General features: G+C 44.1%; 1 long non-coding RNA gene across 2 annotated transcripts in view; it reads left to right on the top strand.

The window, feature by feature from the left end:
- Nucleotides 1-10435: 10435 nt before the first annotated feature.
- LOC136301306 (uncharacterized) overlaps nt 10436-21715 on the top strand; it is an 89639-nt gene continuing 78359 nt past the window's right edge. For both annotated transcript variants that reach the window (XR_010723839.1, XR_010723838.1), the window contains exon 1: nt 10436-11840. This is a non-coding gene — a long non-coding RNA (uncharacterized lncRNA). The remainder of the gene's footprint in view (nt 11841-21715) is intronic.

Here is a 21715-nt window from a genome sequence, read left to right as displayed (position 1 = left end):
GAAAAGGTATCTAACACAGGTCTGGAGATTTGAAGGTAATGTGTTCTAAAAATAAATATTAAGAACAATTTTTGGTCTTGGGCCAGGTTGTTTCAAGATCAAAATCAAGGCCAAGGCACTTCAGTTTAGGTTTTCAGGTCATTTTTATTTTCTTTGTTAATTCATGCAGCTTATGAGGCAGGAAAAAATGGTAATATCTAGAACGATCTTGCGACTTTCTTCCTGAAAACATGTTCCTAAGGAGTTCTGACTTTTCTGCCAGATAGACCAGTCTGCTTTGATATACGAGTTTATCAATTGGGAAAAAGCTGGGTTTTGGTGCTTTTTGTGTAATCAAGAGTCTTGTGACATTGTTCTGGTATGGTGATATATATATAATGACAGTATGTGGGTGAATTTAAAGGATTGTAGAAGGACTTTAAAAGATAGATAGCAAAATAAATAAACAAATTAGAAATTGCCATTAATGTGAACCCAGATAGCAGACCAAAAACATAGCAAATAAATAGCTGGAATAATTTCTTCCTGGGTTTTCTGACTTCTTAATGGCTAGCTCCAGCACTTCTGATAGCTTCCAGCCTGCTGGATGACAGAGCTGCAGTGAGCACATCAGCCGGAGCCAGCTGGGCCCTGGGGAGGATGTGGAAGAGACCAAAACCTGGTTATGACCAGGCCTGCACAACGTGATCTAGCACAGGAGGCAGTGAGAGCATTTTGATGGAACCAAGATCAGATTTGGCTCTAAACATTCTCTTGATGGTGGCTTCTGGTGCCTGCCTCTGTGGCTGATGATTTCTGGTGTTTCCTCTCTGAATTTCCCAGATTTTTGTTGCTGGCTCTCAGGTCCTGAGTCTGTCATGCTTTGCTCCCAGGCTGGAGAGCCAGGGAATTGGAGCTGAAAAAGCCACTGGAGCTTTTTGACATGCCAGCACTGTTCCCTGGTGTCCCTTTTTGGGAAGGGAGCATCAGTCCCCTGCCTGAGGCTGCTGGGCTTCTGCTTCTCCCAGCATGGAGCCAGACTCTGGAGGGGTGGATGGGGCTGAGCACTTCAGGAACCACTGGGGATGGGAAGAAAGCCTCCTTTCCCAGAAGAGCCTGTTCTGATCCCCCTATCACTGGGGATGGCTTTGGTCTTGGGGTCCCCCTCTCCTGCCCTTAGCTTACTGTTCTAGAAGGACATAATTCTGATCCTGGGACCAGTTGGAGCGAACAGCCATGTCAGGGCCTGTTTTCCCGAGATAATCTCTTATCAGGAAGGCGTCTCGGCAGTTGTAGGTGAAAGGTGATGCTGGCACGCTGCTGGTGCAGGTTGGCTGCCCCTCTCCAGGCTGAGTCCTCAGCTTTTTATATCTTTGCTGCATCACACTGCAGCTGCCACCCTTCTCCCTGCTCTGGGGATCAGCGGGCAGGGGATCGTGAGCACCGTGTCAGCTGCAGGAGCAGCGCTGGGCACCGCAGTGTTACAGCAGGGTTGCATCAGCCACAAACCTGCCTAACCTGATAGCCCGACTCCCAAATAACCAGCATTGGGTTGGAGGGGGGCAAAAGGGGTCATCTTCTCTAGAAAAAAAAAAAAAAGATTAAATTTAATCTCCTAGCGTTTTAACTATTAGTGCTGTTTTTTAGCCCTGAATCATGAAGTTTACTTGTCAGTATTCCATTTCCACAGTATGTGCTTCCTATGACACTTTTGATGTGTTTTAGTGTCCTCTCCTTCCTCCTTTTCTTCTTCTTTAACCTTGGAGCTTCTTCAACTATATCCTGCATTCTAGTTATCTGCTGTGAGTACCAGCTCTGCACTTGCCATCCTAAGTAAATAGGGAAAGGGGTCTGGAAAGGGCGCTGATTTCTGCTGCAGCATCCTCCCCAGGAGAATTGAATTCAGCCTAGGGAGCAGACTGGTGAAAAGGATGTCTTGATGAGCTGTCTTCAGAAAGAAGTTATTTCAGGTATTTCAGCCAAATAGCTCTGAGTACTTACAAACTGGGGCTAGCAGTATCTTCACTTATGTAAAGATAGTGTCACTCTCAATGATCTCTCTCCATTCTTTGTGATAAAAGATGGACATCTGCATGACAGCAGATCTTTTCTCTCTGGAGCAGATTACGACTATGACAGAGAAATCCTGGGGAGAGGCAGGAGTGGGACTCTTTGCTCCCGGCAAGGGTAAGTCAGATGCTTAGGAAAGGCTGGTCTTCTCCAGCAGCTCTTGGGAAGCAGAGACATAAGCTCAGGCAGCGGCTTCACAGGCAGGTGCAGTTACAGGTGGATCTGCTGTTGGTCTTAAGGATTTGCACAGCAGGGAAGAGACATCCCTGACTTCACCTCTGGGTTTTGTTAGACTTTTTGGTGGGCTTTCCTTCTGCAGGGAGGCTGTGTGGAGGCTTTGGCTGAGTCTTGGCAGTGGAGCCATGGGATTGTTGTACAGTCACTGCTGCAGGACCAGTTGTACAGGCTCCAGGTTTTCCCTCCCTGTCCACTGAGCTCAAGTTGGTGCTTAAACAGCTTCATCTAACCATAGGGTTTTTAAATTTTTTTTTCTGGAGCAGTAAAAGAGCACTCACCTGCATTGCTGGTGAGCGATTTGAAGGAGTGGCAGTGCTTCCATCAGTGGGGCTGTGGCAGAGCAGAGAGGACAGAAATGCCAGACCGTGGGGTGTGTGGATGGAGAACCCTGCACCCTCCAGGGCAGCATCATCCGTGCAAAAGAGAAGAGACTTTTTGGACTGAAAATGTTGATGAATGTGACTCTGAGCAACCTGATGGAGTTAATGATGTCCCTGCTCATTGGGGGGTTACACTAGATGACCTTTAAAGGTTCCTTCCAACCCAAACCATTCTGTGAATCTCTGATTCTGTGACTGTAAGTTCTCCTGAGTCTCACAGGCTTTGTATGTAAATACTCTGTTTAACAGCATTCCCATATAGCAAGTGGTATGTGGCTAGGAATTCCTTTGATGCCTTTATTTGCTAATGTAGTGATAAAACAATCCCTTCTTTTTCCCTTATTTTTCTCACAGCATGTAAGCTCTTGAGAAAGTCATGTCATTAAGTATTTAAGAGCCTAGACATGATTAAAATAAAAATACTGTTCGCGATAAATGAGTGAGAAGAGATGCAATACTTTGTCAGTCTTGGAATAAAAATTTAGAAATACTTGGGTTACAGGGAGGTTGGTTGAATTTGTGAGCACATTCAGGCATCAAAATAATGGGAATTATTTTATATAATAATATATAAATTATTTTATATAATAATATATAACCTGCACCCTGGGGAGGTTTTCCATCCATGCAGTTGAACTGGACCCTGGCTGATGCCCTGTTTGTGTGAGGTGCAGAGTTGGTGGGAGGCAGCTCCAGGGCTGAGGAGCAAAGAGCTGATTCTCTGCAGCTCCCTGTCGCTGCTGGGCTCTGTGCTTGTTTTGCAAACATGGTGAGGGTTATACAGGAGCCAGACAGTTTTTCAGAGGTCTTGTTTTTTTGTGTTTCTATTTTTTTCCTCTTGAGGTTGCTGCAATAATAATCACTAAGGATGGAGGTGAAAGCAGAGTGGTAGGAACAGACTTATTGGACTGAATTGTTTCTGTTTAGCAGAATTAAAACTAAATTGGTGCATGGTTTACATGGTTTACAACACATCAGGAGTGCTCTGTGAGTATAAGACAGTGAGCAAAACATCTGTTCACAAACACATGGGATAAGACAGGTAGAGCTGGAGTGCAGTCTCTGATAGGAATCCTTGCATCAGCAGAAACAGGATTTACTCTTGGATATCAGCAGAAAAGTGAATCCTGGCCTGTAACTTAATAGTGTGACTATGTGATGCAATAAATAGAACCTTTCCATGCTGATTTAATTAAATCAATACAACATCTATGTTTAGATGAAGCAAAGTCCTACACTGTTACAAAATCTTTTCTAATAATAGTATCTTTTTTGACCCCATGAAGGTCCCAATCACTGAGCTGCCTGTTAAAGCTGCCTGCAACAGCAGGGCAGGCATTTACTTGGATCTGACAGCTGGAATGAGTCAAGATGATTCCATGGACTTTGGTTTAATGGCAAACATTTTCTGTTATTATTTACTGAATATTGAACATGTGCCCTTAATAAGAAGGACCTTTCAAAAAAGTAACAGGAAGACAGAGCCTAATGTGCCAAAATGTTTCTGTGCTGGTATTCCCAGTGCTGTTTTGAAATCTTCACCTCAGTTGCCTTTGCAGAGCCTTGTGCCAAACCCGGAGCACGTGGGGCTTCTCCTGGGCTCCACAGGGATGCTTGGACCTCCAGCCAAGTGTGACAGTGCACAGGGAAAGTCATTACCACTGGGCTTCTGTCCTGTTCTTGCATGAGGAGGCAGTCACCAAGGATTCAGCTTTTAAAGGAGCCAGATGTTAAGCTGGAAATGTCAGTCCTGCAAGGGGTGACTTAAGCTCATTAAAAAAGTCTTTTTCCTTCTTGGCCTTTATCCCCTCACTGCTTCTCAGCAGCTTTGTGCTGATTTGCTTTGCCCACAATAAATGCTCCCAGCAAGAGCAGAGTGTGGTTTCCTGTGGGTTGAGGAGCTGAGGTCCAGAGGGTTACAGAGAGGGGCTCAGGAATGTCCACTCTTGGCCAGCAAATCAATTTGGTGTTCATAGGGCTGGCACTGTGTTGGTCCAGGGCCACAGGGATCAAACTTCACCAGCACTGGAGCCATTGGCTCAGTCTTTGTCCCACTGGTGCCTTCAGAGGACCAAGCCCAGCATCCCAACTCTGCCTTTTTGGAGCTGAAGCAGGGCAGCATAGATGGCATAAATGAGGACAGTGGTGGCATGAATGGAGACAATTGCAAATCCATTTTAACAGAGGGATTTCAGGAGGCTGCAGTGGTGGGGGGTTAATGAAAGCGAATGTCTGCGACCAAGATGCCTGGAGTTGTTTGGTTTTATCTTTGAAAAGTAAGGGGCTGGTGTCTTCTGTTCTGTGGTTTGGTGTTTTGTTTTTTTTTAAATAGCATCCAATTAATCTCTCTGTTAGCCACTTTTATAATTTTAGCACAATTCCTTTGCTCCTGGAGCGATGTAGTCTTGTGAGAATTTCAGCATTTATTTGACTACAAAGCATGTTGTTAGCATGCATGGTGACAGCCTCGATCCTGAAGGCTTAAAGAATAGGTCTAAGATAAAGAACTGAAAATGTAATGAGCAGGAGGATTATTTTTGCAGCTGGCATAGTGATTTTTCTTTGCTTTCATTGCAAGCTGGTAACTAATGCTATAGACTGAAAATCCTAAACAAAAGGTAGCAAAAAGTGTCTGCAGTGAGCCCTGCTCTGGGAAGCTGGGATGGTTCATGGTGACCAAGCCAGGTGTCTGGGGAGCTGTGGGTCATTTTGGCCAAGGCACAGAGTGAGTTTGCAGTGAATTTTCCCAAATTTCTGTGAACTGAGCAGTGCCCAGCAAGGGAACCTGGCACTGGGTTGTGTTGGTATGCAGTGGAGCAGCTCTGGAGATGGAGCAGCAGCTCCATGTCACACCTATGAGAGCACCTGCAGGTCCTTGGTGCTTGACATGGGATGGTGGGAGAGCCCTTGGTGGCAGAGTTGCTGTGTGCCTGTGTAAAGGGCCAGGGGAAAGAAAGAGGCTCTTGCTTGAGCCTGCTGGCAGCATGGGAGGTGAAGTGGTACCCCCCTGGGTGTGAACAGTAGGATGGAAGTGCCCTTCCTTCACCCACGTTCATTTTGATGCACAGGTCTTGAGGTCTTGACTTCCTGTGGTAGTTGAAGTTGGTGATAGAGATGGTAGAATAATTAAGAGCCCATTCTAAGCAAGCAAGCAAACAAAAAACGTGCAAAAATCCATTCCCTCTTGCACTTGAAGGTTACAACTTATCTCTGCAAGATTAGACTTGGGAGCAGCATTTCTAAAAATCCCCTTTTAAGCCAGAATGCACAGTCTGCTGGGAGAGCAGGACGCATGAAGTGCTGTCCTGAAGTTCTGTCCCTTGCATTACTGCGTCCACTTCAGTGGATCTTCAGGTCTGATTTTCCCCTGATGCGCGTCTTGTGTCATCAGTGTTTAGCAACTGACATCAGACTGGTCTTTTTTGTATGTCTGTTACTGAGTATCCCACACTCCTGGATCAATGAGTGGTCCAGGTGGATGTTCCTCATCTGCATCTCAGAAGGAACGTGGTCATTTTCTTGAGCTGCAAGTGGTTCAAGGCTGAAATGATCCTTCTTTGTGGACTTTGTTTCTCTCTGATCTTTCAATTTTTTGTGGGTGAGGCAGTCTAGTATCTCTTAAGAATTCCACTCTTCAGTTCATTGTAAAGCATCTTTTTTCCAAGAGGAGGATACGTGGAATGCTGTGTTTCACATTAGAGGTGATTTTGATAGCATGAAATAGACTTTTTTTTTTTGGTACAATTACCCAAGTTGGGAAACATTAATGTCTTGAATACTATAAAAAGGCGAATAATATTTGTCTTACAGTTTGTTCCTTTGGTCTTTTTATATAACAGTCTGCTATTTATCAGGAGTATATCTCCCCCACTTCTTCTTTCAAGATTTTTTCTCTTAATGTATCTGTCAGTGCAGATGGAGAATAAAGTTATGAAATTTTGGTTTGAAAATGGTCCAAGGTGACATTAGTTGCTTAAAATGTCAGATTGTGTGACATTTGCTTAAAATTTTACTTTTTGTCTTCAAAAATGGTTAACGGGGGAAGTCAATTGTAAAGCATCTTAGGAGTGCTTCAAATTGTAGCATCCCAGCTTGTGATCCTCATGTGGAGTCATTTTGTGAAGTCAAAAGAGCATGACCTGCATTTTGTGTGAGAACTTGAGCTGTAAATATACAGCCTGTTGGTCACTGGGGTATTGGTTCAGGTTGGTGTGCAGAACCCACCCAAGTGTGGGTAAGGAGTCCTGGATGGATGTGAGGGACACAAATTTGTGTGATGATACCTTCAATGAAATAGCTAGACTTAACATTTCAAAATGTACACTTTATGGTGAAACTGTTCTGTTACAAGAGTTCTTGGTGGCATTTTTGTGTTGCACTTTATGCGTTACCAAACAATGCCACTTTGGGCAGAGTGTAGGTTGGAATTCCCATTCTACCAGGCAATCCTTCTGTGATTGTCTTCTTTCCACCCTCCCCATATCACTGGAGTTCCCAGAAAGGAATTGATTTTTGGGATGAAAAGTGATAGGGTGAGGCAAGATAAATGGTTCTTGCCTCCATCTCATTTTCCTCAAATACTCAGGCTTTGGATGTGCATGTGTCCTCATCTGGTCACAGACTGGTGGAGCATCTGCGAAGTGCCCTCCCCTCATTAATCATGTCCTGGCCATAGCTGCTTTTTCTCTATCTGGGAGCAAAAGCCTCAGCTCTAGGGGCTGCCTGGGATGTTGGCCAAGCTTGAGAAGCCCTCAAAAGCAGCCAGGTTACTCCAAAAACTTGGTGTTGCTGAGTGAGGAGAAAAAGGCTCAGCAGCCTTTACAGTTTTTTTCTTTGTGTTTCTTTGGGAAATAGTTGGTCTTACCTATCTTTTATAAGGACATGAATATTATGGGCACATGATATAGGAGATTGTTAACTGGTGTCCTTCCATAATTCCATAAAGCAAACAACTTCATGTTTCCTCACTCATACAAAACGTAAGTCCTATTGACCCAGAGCTCCCTGATTTTGCCACCCTCAGTGCTATGTCAGATGCAGTCTATAGCTCTTCTAAAATTTCATGCCTAAGAACAGGAAGCCAAGGAGAGGTTTTAGAGGTGGCTTGAGCTGATTCATCAGCTGGATGTTATTGCAGGGGACAATCTGGGCTTGATCCTGTCCTATTCCTTCTGCCAGGGTTGGTGCTGAGACTGCTTTGGCTCACTAAATCAGGAGAAATGCAATCCCTTGTGGTAGCTGAGATACCCATGGCAGCAAACTGCTGCCTACCAGGAAATGCATCTGCAGCCATTTGCTGGAGAATTTATAAAAAATCAGAAAGGTTGAATTGTTTTCTCTTTTTTTCCCTTTTTATTCTCTGCTGGGTAACATTGACCTTGATAAGCAGTCTCTGTATCTGGAGATGTTCTTCTGCATGGGAATGTAACAGAGCCATTTTGGGATGCTCACCTTGTGTTTTGGTTGGGATTTTGGTGTTGGCAAACTAAGCACATGCTGCTCACAATGCCTGGTGGCAGGAGCAGCAGACATGAATGCACAATTGCATTCTTGCTCATAATAAAGTCACTGCTGGAGCTTACTGCAGTGATCATGAGGTTTAACAGGTCCCTTACTGCATTTAACTCACATGGCTGGGTTGTAATGAACGTGTTAGAGTGTAAAAAAACCAGCCTTTTCCTTCAAATAAAACACAGGCACAGAAAACATCCCTTGTTTTTTAAAATGAGCCATTGCACTTGGGACTCTTTAACATTCAAAATTTAACAGGTGGGACTCCTTCTCTCTTCCTCACGCATTTTTCAACTAATGAGGAACAAGTCTTTTAACTCTTTTTGTGTGTTTATTAATCATTTGGGGATCTCTGTATTGCAGGGCACGCTTTGCTCATTGCTGGTTTCCTACAGCTCGTGTTGACAGGCTCTTGCTGCCCTTGGAGAGGAGCTGAGGGCTCAGGGTGCTGCTCTCGTGCTGGGGGTGATGCCTTGTTTGCTCAGAGCTGACATGTGCTCCGTCCGTGGTGTTTCTGTGTGCCAGTGTTGTGTACAAGTAATGGAGTTAGTTCTTGTCAAGGGATGGGGAAGATGAATGTGTTTTTCAAGTGCTGGCCCATGACTTGAAAAATCTGGATGTGCTTCAGGGCTTTGCTGCGTGACCTTCAGTGAGCTGTTAAGGACAAGACCTAAACTGTTGGTGTTGGACAACACTCATGGTCAGTCTGCAAGGAAGACCCTCCAGTTTGAGGGGGAAGCAGCAGTGGAGTGAGCTGGAGTGATGTTCTTTCCAGCAGGCAGTGTGCTCAGTCTTAAGGATGTGGCGCATTTTAAAGGTAGAGTCCAGAGAACTGGGAAGTTGTCTTCTCAGACATGTGCTGGGCAGAGGGTTTGAATTTCATCTGCCTCTCAAACAGGGTAGCAATGAGATAGTGTCTTCTCCTTACATCGGGGGGTAGAAAGTACTAAAGTTCCTCCATACCACAAAGGAAGATGCTTAAAATGAATATTAATCATCTGCCATTGGTTTATCTGTTACAATCTGACTAGAAAAGTCCATATGTTTATGTAAAAACATAACTTGTGCAAGATGCTGGTCGGACCCCTGCTGCCGTTCAGCTGGCCTTGAAGGCAGATGATGGGAGTGCTGTGAGTGGTGTGGTATATGCAAGATGGGGGGAAATGTAAAAGATAGAAAACAAAAAAATTACGTTTTCGCTTGATGGACAGTGAGCACTGCTGGGCTCGTCTCCCAGGAGAACTGAGCAAAGTACATATTGACACATCCATGTTGGAGCCTGGAGAAAAAGCCCTGCTGGTGCACCAGGCACAGCACAGCGAGGGGCTGGATTGGTGGGACAAGCCTCATTTCTCTGGAAACAGAGATTCATCTCTGTTTGTGTGCTCATACTGTACAGGTAATTGGTTTATAGAGAAAACAGTTAGCTCGAGGATTTTGGGCAGGTGCTCTGCTGTAGAGAAATAGGTTTTACAGGCATTTTCCATGTCATTTAGTTATCAGACTGGCTGATACTAGCTGTGTAAGTTAGTGGGATGGGAGTTATTTTGGGAGATTTAAATCCTTTTCCAAAATGTTTTCATCAGCTCAGGGACTTGGGTCAGATTTCTTCAACTTCAGTTCATTTAACTGGGGGGAAGTTAGGGAATATTTCATTTCCTAATCCTCCCCATCACTGAAAACACTAGAAGCAAGGACAAGGCAATTCAGATTTCTTTTCCCACTAATTAGCAGATTTCAAGTGCAGCTTCATCTGTGAGCCTGTCTGCAGACTTCCAGTTGCCTTGTACTGATTTGCATGCTGGGTTTTGTAACAACAAAAACACATTGCAGAGGCACCAGATTTTTGTGGGTTATGGTGTTATCCTCCACGAGCCAGCTTAGCCTGGGTTGTGCTAAGGTAATGATGCATTTTTCCTGCAAAAAGGGCAGTTTTGATTGTTTTCCCAAAGGAGGAAGAAGTTTTGGTTCAAAGCAGATTCTGTATGTGAGGTGGCTTAAACATGATCAAAGCCAGTGGAATTTTATTTCACATAAACATGTGATTCTCCTAATCAACCCTTTAAAGAGAACATCTGGGGAAAAAATTTTGGGGTTTTGTACGTTTAATTATTTGCTTGATTTTTCCCTTTTAAATATCTGATGACGTTTCCGCTGTTTGAGGGTAGATAGACTTTATTGACACAATTAGCAAAACAAATGATTATCACACCTTTTCCTTAACCCTGTCCTATTTGATCTATTTGCTTGCACTTTCATTACTCTTTTGCTTGGTTACATTACACACAATGTTATCACCTTCCTGTGCTTCTGCAGCTAAAATGAAGTGAAAAAACCTCTCTTGGCTCTCAGCTGCTCTCTGCTGTTTTCTTTTTACAGATGAACTAGAAAGCAATGTCGGGCAAAGAGTTATTTGAGTTTCCTTTCAGCACTTGCTGGGCATTATATCTGGGCCTGGCACTTGCCTGTGTTTATGCGACGGCTTTCATATTTTAAAATAACAAACAAAAATCCCAGCAAGTCTATTCCCAGCACAATTAGTAAGATCAGATTTAAAGAATTGAAAAAACAAACAACCCAAAACCCCCAGATCATGATGGGTTTATGTATGTCAAATACTAGAATCTTTATGACTAATTCCTGTGGTATTTTGAGCCACTTTGCTGGGACGTGTTTATTTTCTCTGAAAGTAGAGGTGGGAACTGTGGCTGTGCCTGGTGGGAGGTCACGTTGGGTTGTTTCTGCTGTCACTGATGGGCTGTGCCAGACCTTGCTGTGGGTTGCTGAAGGTGTCATTCTCCTGATAGTGGATAGACATTTTCCACTGAAGTCAGGAAGGCAGATGGTGCTGCTGACCTGCTGCCTTACAACCCTTTCCATCCTTCTCTTCCTTGGCAGTGAAAATAAGTCATTAGGTTTAGAAGGCGTGGAAAAAAGGAGAGAAGGAAAACTGTCCTTTCACCTGACAAAAAGAGAAAAGAGTTTTGGAAAGATCTGTTGGTTAGGTGAGAACTTCTTTCAGTTGCTGGCTTGTCCTCCTCCTCCTTTCACATCACCTAGAACCTATGAGGCATCAGGAGGTGGTGCTCCATGTTGTGCCTATGCTCACTGTTGTATTAATTTAAATAAGTCATGCAAATTAAAAAAGAAAAAAAAAGAAAAAAGAAAAATACAACACCCTAAAACCTTCCTTCTGTGCAAAAATAAATCAAAAGATAGGAGTTTCCATGGGAATAAACCTTGTCCAGTGTGCTAAGAGCTGTTGTGTAATGGCCTGTCCCTTTCTTCTCTCTGAAGGTCTCAACCCCATGCGTCCCACTGGTCTGGAATAACGTCTGGAGTCTGGCAGTCTGATCCTTTTTGTAGCTCCAGAGGATTTTTAGGATCATGGGGAGCATGGGATGCATGGACATACGGACCCACAAAACCCTCGGGAGAATGCTGGCTGTGGATAAAAGCGTCTGGAACCTTCTACTATCTTTTTATCCTATTTTTTCCTGGGTCACCCTGTGTCATTTGTGGCCCTGTCCTGAGGATTATAGCACAGAGTCTGGAATACCTCCCCATGCATCTTCTTGAAATGGAGCCATTGCTTTACCCAGCTGGAAGAGATTTCCTCTTCTCCCAGAGCTTTTCCACTGCAGCAGCAGTCCTGTCCAGCAGGTATGTAAATGGTTTTCTCATTGACTGCCGAGTTTGTTTTCTTGACCTTCAGTTCAGGGTTTTTTTGGGTGTTTTTTTTTTTTTTTTCCTTACTGGCTTCTGCTAAAGGTAAGACATTCCAAAGTCCCTGGTGCAATACTGTGAAGGTGGCTTTTCTTTGTTGGGTCAGACCCAGTATGAGATGTAGGTTCTCATGGAGCAGTGGTGTCAGCTTCTGGAGGTTTTGATGACCAACCATAGCCTCATACGTGGAGGAAAGGGTGGATCTGATGCTCTTTATTCCTCCACCTGGATCCTCCAGGACTCTTGGGCAGCTGTGTTTGTAACCCACAGCTGCCATCAACCGTGTGTGGATCAGTTTACTGGGCTTCATCGTCTCATTTCAAAAAAGATGACACAGGTGTTGAATCCATTTTTTTCTCCTCTTAGTTCAACCAAATTTCTGCTGAAGAACATAATTTTGAGGATGACTTTTCCCATAAAAAGGAGATGCCTTTAGCTCTAAAATTAAACTATTCCTATTCCATGTAGATGTGTATAAGTCAATAGCACTAGTGATAACAACCAAATATGCATTTTTAGAGTCATTTGCAATGAATTAGATATTTTTGTGAAGGTGACAAGATTTTTTTCCATTCTTTCTGGCAGAGAATTGAATCGTTTTGGTGTCTGTGGGTATCAATTTGCTGTGAAAATCTTATGCTGGTTTGGTCAGATGCTCTGGTGTGTTGAACAGATCTCTCCTTCTACAGGGTAGACAAAAAATTAGCTGTTTGTCTCTAACTTTAATTTTTACTATACAAAGAGGAAGTGCTGAAGGAAAAGGGCTGAAAATGCTTTGCAGTGCCTTTATTCTGCATTCCCCTCAGCATTTGTGAGGCATTAAAAGTTTCATCTTCTTGCTTTGTAAGCACAATTTTGCATCAAAGGACGGAAATGAGAAGGGTAGGGTGTATAGAGCATGTTCAGTGGGAAACATAATCAGTTGCCTCGTTCTTCAGTTTGACTGTGACTTGTAGGCCAGATGGAGATGGTAGACAAAGGCTGGGGGTAAAGATGTTCTTTGCTTTATCAATGAGCAAAGTCAAGTGCTTGCTGTGCTTGTAAGAGAGGCTGGAGCTAACAGCAGGGATTTGGGCTCGGAGGTGGACAGCAGCATCCTGCCAGCCTGGTGGGGATGGTCCATGGTCAAGCCCCGTGCAGTGTAGTCAAGGCAGAGCCTTCTCCAGTAGCACTGCCTGGAGGCTCAGCCCAGCAGTGCCAGACCCTTTGTGTGCTGGCATGGACTTCGTGCTCAGCTGCAGAGGCATCCCCTGGAACCAGCTCTTCATTTGCAGATAGTTTTCTTCCTTAGCCTGAATTAACAGTTTTCCCATAAGGGAAATCCCTAGTGTTTTATTAACTAGCTCCTAACAACTTCTAAAGCACCTAAGAAAGACAGATCACTTGCAGTAGTTCTTTTTATCTACAATTAGAGCAAACACCATTGATATTTAAATTTTTTTTCTGGTCAGTTCTTCGATAAAGATATTGCAAGCCAGATCTCCCCTTGTTGCTGTAAGATGTGAAAAAGTCCTTTGTCAGCAGCACATTGCAGTGGAATGAGCTTTATCTTTTGTAAGTAACTGGGTGCGAATGGGGCATCAGTTGCTCTGCTCTGGTGCTGCCAGGCCCTTTGGTGCTTCTGGAGGTGCCTTCCGGACTCTGAACAAAACCTGCCTGTGACCTGGATAACCCAGAGCAGCCCCAGGGTGCTTGACCTCTGCTTTGTAGGGTCTGCACTCACAGCGAGCAAGGAGAAAAGCCATGGTCGATGTACCCTGAATTTTGCGTTCTGCACTGCCCCTTGCAGTGTGACTCCCTGGTCACACACAGTCTGGCAGGCACCTGGGGTACCTGGGGCTGGCCCAGGAATTGGAGCTTGGCCAGGAATGATGTTTCAGTTGAGAATGTGCAGCTGTCCTTTGCAGGGAGGAAAAATCATCTCAGGTTTTCTTCAGAGCAGGTCTCACTCTGTAGATGTAGGGCAGCCTCAGAAGGTAAATAGTTTGAGGACTTTGCTCTTGGTCAGTGTAAGTGTCCAGGCAAGGGGGCTGCCAGCTGCATCCCTAGGTGCTAATTAAAAGATGAACCCCATCAGTATTCAAGATATTTGCTGGTAAAGTTAATATCTTTATTTTGTATTTTTATTAATAAATATAAATAAAAGGTTTGCTTTGAGTCAGGTTGCAGATCCTTGGATCAAAATGACCTTTAGGGGGTTGGTCTGTACACAGATGCATGTTATTAATAATAATTTAAAAAATACAGAAAGCTTCTGTTTGGCTGCCTGTGAGGGTTATGTATGTGGGTGTGTGTTTCAAAAGCACATAACTAATTATAAAAATCACTGATGGTCTAAGTCAGTATTAAGGATGGTTGGATGACAGTGAAAAGCAGCCCTGGCACATTGCAGGGATGTTCTTGTCATGACTAACCCCCTCACTCTCACCCCAGTGGAATTTTTCAGTGCCCAGCACAGACCAGCACTGAAATTGGAGGTTTGCAGTTTTTAAATCTCTCCCCAGCTGGCAGCAAATTAAGGAATTGCAAGTATTTATTGGTTTAAGGATAAAACATAACCTCAAAGCTATAAAAAATTTTGACAATGAGGCTTTTTTAAGGGAGTCTTACTTTCTTTATGGTTTTGTGAGTCAGATGCGTCGAAGCCTGACAGAGGAAGAGGTTTTAATCTACAGGTGTTGTCTCTTGCTTGATAGTTTCCTGCTTCTAAAATTACTTCCAGGATTTTTGGAATTGGGGCTGAAGCTAGTTTCAGCTTTCAGTTTGTGGGCAATCTCACTTAGCACTTCAGCAGGCTGGATTTGTGTTGGGGGCAGCAAATGCTAGTGCTTTTAAAGATTCCTATTTTGGCTGCCAAAAGTCCATTTGCCACTTTTAAAATATTTCCAGCTGGATCTTTGGATTCACGTCTTCCTTTGCTCGAGGAAAATGCTGAAGCTGGTGATGCTGAAATTTTGCTTTGGTCTTTCTTCTCCTGTCCCTGGGGAGTTTGGAGGCGAGTGTGCCCAGGGTGAAGGATGTTGATCCACCTGTGCTCATCCTGCCTGGGCTGGCTTTTGCTCATCATGCAGCAGCGAAAGTCACCATGAGCAAAGGGAATTAATGGTGGATCTCAGTCCTTAGTTCATGCTAAAAACATCAACCCCTTTTGCAGCCTGCATTTTCTCTCTTTAAAGGCTGTCTCTCTTTTGGGGCATTTATTAAGGAATACCATTTGTGCCCAAACTTTGTGCCCTTACTGTAGGGCATGTTATTGGGGATACATTAGGCCATATTTCTATTTATTTATATAAGTAAATAAATATTTATGTATTTTAAAATATCTGGAATAATCCTCCTAGTATGTCTTTGATGATCCTCTATTGATTGCTTTAAGAGGAATTTTATATTAACCAAAGCATCTCAGTCATTACTTTCAGAATAAAAATCTTTCTTTATGTGTGATCTTTGCTTTTCCATGAGTGCCTGCATCTGCAGGTGCTGGCTTACTATGCACAGTAAATACTGAACTATTTGCTGACTTACTGTGCTCTTCAGGTTGCAAAGAAGCAGTGACCTATCATGAGATATACTGTTAATGCCAGCAAGAAAGCAAGAGGTATCTGCTCGGCTTCTGAATCCTTTGTGTTGCTTTGAGAGGGTCCGTGCAGAGCTGAAGGTGTCACCAGGCTGTTTTCTTGTGCTCCCAGCTGCTGAGCAGCGTTACATGGATTAGCATCGAGGAACTCATAGTGAAATTTGTCTCATGCCACGAAAATGTAAAGCCTCCAAAGCTGGCTAGCATCCCAGGGCTGTGAGAGGCCCTTGGAGGGGCTCTTGGTAAAGGTGGCAGGATTTGCACCGTCCCAAAGCTGTGAACTGGACGTGATCTGGAGAGTTTCTGATTAAGATTTAATAATCTCCAAGCTGGTTTGGTTGCTTACATAGGGCAGCAGACAAAGACTGCTGAGTAGGAATGGCTGCTATGGGGCCAGTCTGCCACCATGGGAGGGCATCTGCCTAATCTTCTTGTCCTGCAGTGTGGAGCCCAGTTAAGAAACACAAAGTGCCATTTTGGGCAATATTTTTTTTCTCAGAGTGTTTCCTGAGCTGGAGTCAAACCCAGCCTCCTAGTTTTTCCTTGGCACTGTTTTGGGTATCCTGTGATTTTGCTGGCTCTACTTTTGCAGGGTACCATCATTGTGCTGCCTCCTCTTTATCTTTGCAGTGTCAAAGCCAGGAGGTCAGATTAGAGACCTGAGGTTCCAGCAGCAGAAACAGGGCCTGAGTGTATGCAACAAAAAAAGTACCTATATTTATTACAATTATAGACAAGCTGGGGGATGAGGCACAGCTGCATTCCAGCCCTGGTGCCTCTGGAAGGTGGATCTCTTACTATCCTGATTAGAAGTGTGCCTTCAGCCCAGGCTCAGCAGCCCAGTTTGCCTGGCTGGGGGCATTCCCTGGGGAACTGAGTGATGCTGGAGACCCCCACACTGACCTAAGTCGGCCTGCTCCACAGCTTGGATGTGCCCTCCTGCCACTGGCAGCATTCTTGTGGCACATGGACGTGGATTTGCCATCCTCCTCTCCCCTGGCACCATTTCTTGGCTTTCATTAAGCTTTTTTGCAAAGAGCAACTCTTTATGGTGGGGCCCCTGTGCAGTTTTATCCAGGGCTCCATTTGCATCACCATCAGGTGGTTTTTGTTTGACCTTTGCCCTGCTTAAAAATTAAGTACCAGGGTACTAGGAAGAGAAGTAATTTCCCAGATAAGCACTTTTTCGCTGCTCTTCTGTAGTTCATGGGGGAGCTGGCTTACCCTGCCTGTGGATGACTAAAGAGGAAATTCTTTTTTGGTTAGGATAATGCTGACAGTTCACTGGAATTTTTTTTATCATGGGTTTATCACTTCCTCCCTACGAATTCTTAACTCTTATGTGCAGGGCAGGAAAAAAAATAGTGATGACCACAAGTTATGGAATTTGTCTTCTGTGGAAAAGATGCTGAACCGGTAAGTGATGCTGTCAGGTTTGCAATGGTTTACATGGAGGATTTGCTTCATAGCCAGTTACATAAACAGACTGGGTAAGAGTCATGAATATTCTAGCAGCTATCATCTTTCAAATGTGTTTTTTCTTCATGTTGGAGTTCATTAATGCTCATATCTCTTGAATATAGGTGAGTGTAAGCCTGCTCATATTTCAGATGGGGAGGTGGTTTGGATTTGTCACTTGTCTCTCAGAGATGGCAGGGTCAAAGTTGAGTTCATGTGTAAGGGGTTCTGGGTCACCTTGTTAGTCTCCCTTCCTCCCTTTTCTTGTAGAGGGGATCTGGATGTGTGTCTCTAGAGAAGGCAGGTGGAGTTTGCCCAGAGAGACTCTGCCTTTTGGTTAAACATATGTGTGTTCTTGCAGTGTTTGCTTCCTGGTGGTGCTCGGTGATTGCACTGTTGATCCTTCTGCAAAGGCTTGACACTGCTGCTCAAAAGCTTTGACACTGCAAAGCATTGTTTACTTATGAAAGTGTTATTATGTTTTGAATATCTATTATTCATCTCTTGTGCTAAAAGTGACATTATGTCATAAAATTGCTCTTAGATTTCAGAGCTTTGAGGAAAAGCTGTTTTTTTGTCCCAGACACTCTGTGACAGTACTGGAAAGTGCCTTACCCTTTGTATCTCTGTAGACCCCTTTTATGAATTGTGACTGACAGCAGGAAAGTATAAAAGAGTGTAGAGGAGATGGTTTTGATGTTTATAAAGGGCTTTGATAAAAGATGCAGTGTACAGACTTGATATTATTTCCTATTTTTAACTTCTTAGGAGCATAAAGTGCTCAGATCCAATATTTATGTAAAAAGGAAAAGAGGGGGGGCTGTATTTTTTCTTTATTTTCCCCTTTATTTTTCTTTTTTAGGGCCAGGTGAATTAAAATAGAAAAGTGTCTCTCTTCTATGCCCTAGTAAAATTTTCTTCCATGAAGCGTCAGTAAAGCCAACTCCATGGTGTTGAATGTGTGGATGATGCTGGAAGAGACCAGCTGCAGTTTTGAAGGCTCTTGTTTGCAGGTTTGTGCCTTCAGCCTCTGAGCCGTGTCTGGTTCCAGTGGACCCAGCAGCCATGGTGATGTGTGTGATGATGCCTGTGCTTCCAGTAACAGGGAATGAGAGTCAGAGAAATAAAACATGGAGAAGCTGGGGCAGTTCCTCCCCTTTCTCCTAAAGTCAGATCACAGTAGAGGCATCTCTCTAATAAGTAGATTTGCTTTCTCCACAGAGATGCAAGACTGTGTTCTGGCTGGGTAATTGCAGTTTTACAGGTGAAAGTGCTTGTCATTATTTCCAGCTTTCTTGTTGCAGTCTCCTCTTTAGTCTCGTCTGCCAGCATGGCTGACTTGCGGTGGGCCTCTGTACTCCTGCATATTCCCATGCATGTAACACTTGAGGAGGCTTCATGGCACTTTCCCATGTGTGAGCAAGGGCACATCTGGATAGAAAATACGTGTGAGGGTGGGTGTAGGCTGTGAGTGCATGTGTGGCATTGGCACAGACATTTCCAGAGTTGGTCCTTCATCCATGCACGGGCCTTCTTGCTGGATATCAAGACTCCTGATGAGTGTGCAAACCTGTCCTTGAGATCAACCAGATGATAAAAGTCATCCTCGTGCTTGAAACACCACATTTTCTATTTTACTGGGGCTAAATGCCTTGAAACACCCTGTGCAAGGGAGGAAGAGTCCTGCTATCCCTTGGAAAACCCCAGGACAGAGCAACATTGCTGAGTCCCATCTTGCTGCAGTGGAAGAATTCATCTTGATGGGATAGGCACAGCAAAGGTGTCAGTGTGGGTTTTGAGTTCTTCAGCAACATCCAGTCATCCAAGGGGCTGTTCAAAGCAGGTGCTGGTTTGAGGTTGCAGGACTTTAGCAAAGACACCCCAACCTCTCACTCATCTGAGGGGAGTAAGCACTTTCTGCTTTGTCCTTCATGCAGGAGCTTGTATGTGAAACCATAAAAAAAGGGGAATTACCAGCCTTGGGTTGTCATTGGAAGTGTGTTTACTCGGGTGTTGTCTCCCAGCCTCTGCTGTCCCTGTAGAAGATTGCCAAGCTGGGCACTGAGGTCTGTGGGGTGAGGTGTTCATTTGGGATGTGTTGGCATAGAACTGTGCCTGCTTGGTAGCCTTGCATCTTGTGTGCTCCTTTGTGGTGATCAGTCCCCAGTTACATTCCAAAAGCACGACTCTGGTCACACATGATTAAAGGGGATGAAGCACAGTCTTATTTTTTTCTTGCCTCACCCATGAAACTGTAACATCATACATATAAGCAGCTGACTTGTTGGACCTGGCTACCTTATAGTAGTAGTGTGTTGGCTCATACAGGTGTCTTTTCAACTCCTGACAGGTTGTTCAGTTAGGCAAAAAGTTTGGGTATCCTTAGTTCTTTTGTAAGGTATGGGAGGACTTTTTTGTTCTACTGGAGTGGACACTATGGTAAATTGGAAGAGCTGTTGCTGAGTCCAGAAGAGATGGGTGAGGGTAGAAAATGTTAAGCTGAAGTGACAGTCATTGTCTGAGCCCCACCTGTGGCACTGGTGTTGGGTGTTTTCACCGTGCCTTGGTGCCTGCTGTTCAGCAGGTTAGGTGCTTCACTTGCATTTCCAGCAGCAATTCATATGCCTAACTGGAGGGCAGTGGGGGCCCCCCAAAACCTGGGGCTCTGTGTCATAGAGCTGTGCCAAAGTGTCTAATGAAACACGGACCTTGGTTGGCAAGAGCTGCGGTTCCTCTTCTTTTGAAAGGAGCTGGGAAAGGCTCCCCGAAAGAACCAGTGAAGGAAGCATCCAGATGAAAGATCTGGTAAGTCTCAGTGTCCCCTCTGCAGTGTTTTCAGGCTCTTCTGTAATCAGCTGTCACTTCAGGATCTGGGCATATTGGACCTCAGGGAGTATGGATTGAAACTTAAACAAACAGTGATTCTTCTATAAATATTTAGCTCACGCTGTTTAGGAGCTGCTGGGAGTTGGAGACAAAAAATAGTTTAAAGTTCATGACTGTCTGGAAAAGCTATTGGAGGAAGGCACTTGGTCACCAGATTGCCTGGCATGTAGGTTTTGAATAGCAAATCCTCTTTTTCTTTCCCTGAGGAAGAGGATGTGTTTAAGCATTCTTTGGAGAGGCATAAGGTTGCGTTTTTCCAGTGCTTACATGGCTGCACTGAGGACTCAAATCAAATAGGTTTTCTTCAAGAGAAGACCTGGTGTGGAATAAATGGATTGTGCACCCTGGCCATACACATCTTTGCAAATTTGGATTGGTCATCTGAAGTTCATACATCTGCATGGGAGAGGGGGATGTGTCTCCAAGTGTGTGCTTTTATCTGGCCACCTTGATACCAGGACAGAGGTTTGTGTGTGGGCCAGCTGCTGCTGAAGGAGCTGGGGTCCCTGATGGGGTTTTGTGTAGACAGCACTGGTCTTGGGCTGCCACATTGTTCCTGTTCTTGCAGAAACCTTGATAGTGAGGTAGACCTATCTCTGCCAGTCTTTTTTTGTCTCTTAAATAGGGAGATAATACACTTTTTTCACTTTGCTGAGCACTGTAAGGAATAGGAAAGAATGAAATGTGCTGATAAGGAAAGGCATTGGTAGCCGAGACAGGCTTTGAATAAGCAGGGAACTTCACCATGCTCAAGTCTGGGATTATTGATTAAAAAGAAGAGAAAATAATTGATTATTTTGTCTATCCCTCTGTCTTGTACTCTCTGTGTTGCTCGTCTAACACAAAGTACTTGCAGTTGAACTAGATGATGGTTTTAGGTCCCTTCCAACTATCCTATTTATCCTATCTTATCCTATTCCATCCCCTCCCATTCCCTCCTATCACAGTCTTGTCCCATCCTGTCCTGTCCCATCCCATCCCACTAATGTAACAGTAAACACAAAATGCTTGCCAGGCCCTGTGAAACATTTTACAACTGTTTGCACTGCCCCTGCCCCTGATTACAGCATCCTGGGTCTTTCTGCACCAGAATGATTGGTGTGCCCTGTCCTTGTGGTCAGCTGCTTTGCCTGGAAGATTAATGGCAGAGGAGAAAATGTGAGGCAAGGACAGGCGAGAAAAACGTAAATTTCTCATTTGTCAGGTTGTTGAAACTACTTTTGAGGTTTGAGAGAAAATGTCAGTATTTGAGTTGGAGGTGGTGACAAGCTTGATGGTTTTTCTCTTTCAATAGTTTCTTTTAGTGTCCTTCCTAATTTAAAAGAAGATGTTTAAATTATTAATGTTTTAGCACTGAAGCAGAGGGATTCCAAAGCCTTTGGCAAATCTCTCCTAAAGCATCTATCTTAAAAAAGAGCTTAATGTTTTTTTTCTGACTCCATCTTTGACAGAAGCTCCCCTTCTGTGAGAAGCACTGAATCTACAGAGGTGGACAAAGAACTTGATTTATGTAGCAGGTAATTTTCTCCAGTGGTGTTTGGCCAGAAAACATAAAGATGATAATGATGTTTAATTTTTTGGCATAGCATTTGCAGATCTCTGCTTCTGCCTGTGGCTGAAGCAACTCTATGCCATGGGTGAGTGCTAGCACACTGTCCATGATGCCCAGGTGCTGCCTGTGAGAGATGGGTACCCTTATCTGCTCTTTGTGGCTGCAACATCCTGGAAATGAGAGGCAGCTGAGCCTTCAGACACTCTCACCAAAGCTGTGGTTAGAGCTCAGGCCTCCCATTAGATTTACCACACATTTTCCTCCCTGTTCCATTTAGGTATTTGTCCTGATTTTGTACCAAATCTCCTTCTTGCTACTTGAACTGAAGAATGAAGTATT

The sequence above is a fragment of the Chamaea fasciata genome, unplaced genomic scaffold, assembly GCF_029207755.1.
Source record: "Chamaea fasciata isolate MVZ Bird 193981 ecotype frontalis unplaced genomic scaffold, bChaFas1.0.hap1 SCAF_1, whole genome shotgun sequence".
Lineage (NCBI taxonomy): Eukaryota > Metazoa > Chordata > Aves > Passeriformes > Sylviidae > Chamaea > Chamaea fasciata.
The sequence above is the reverse complement of the archived record's forward strand: the minus strand, read 5'-3'. Positions and strand labels throughout refer to the sequence as shown.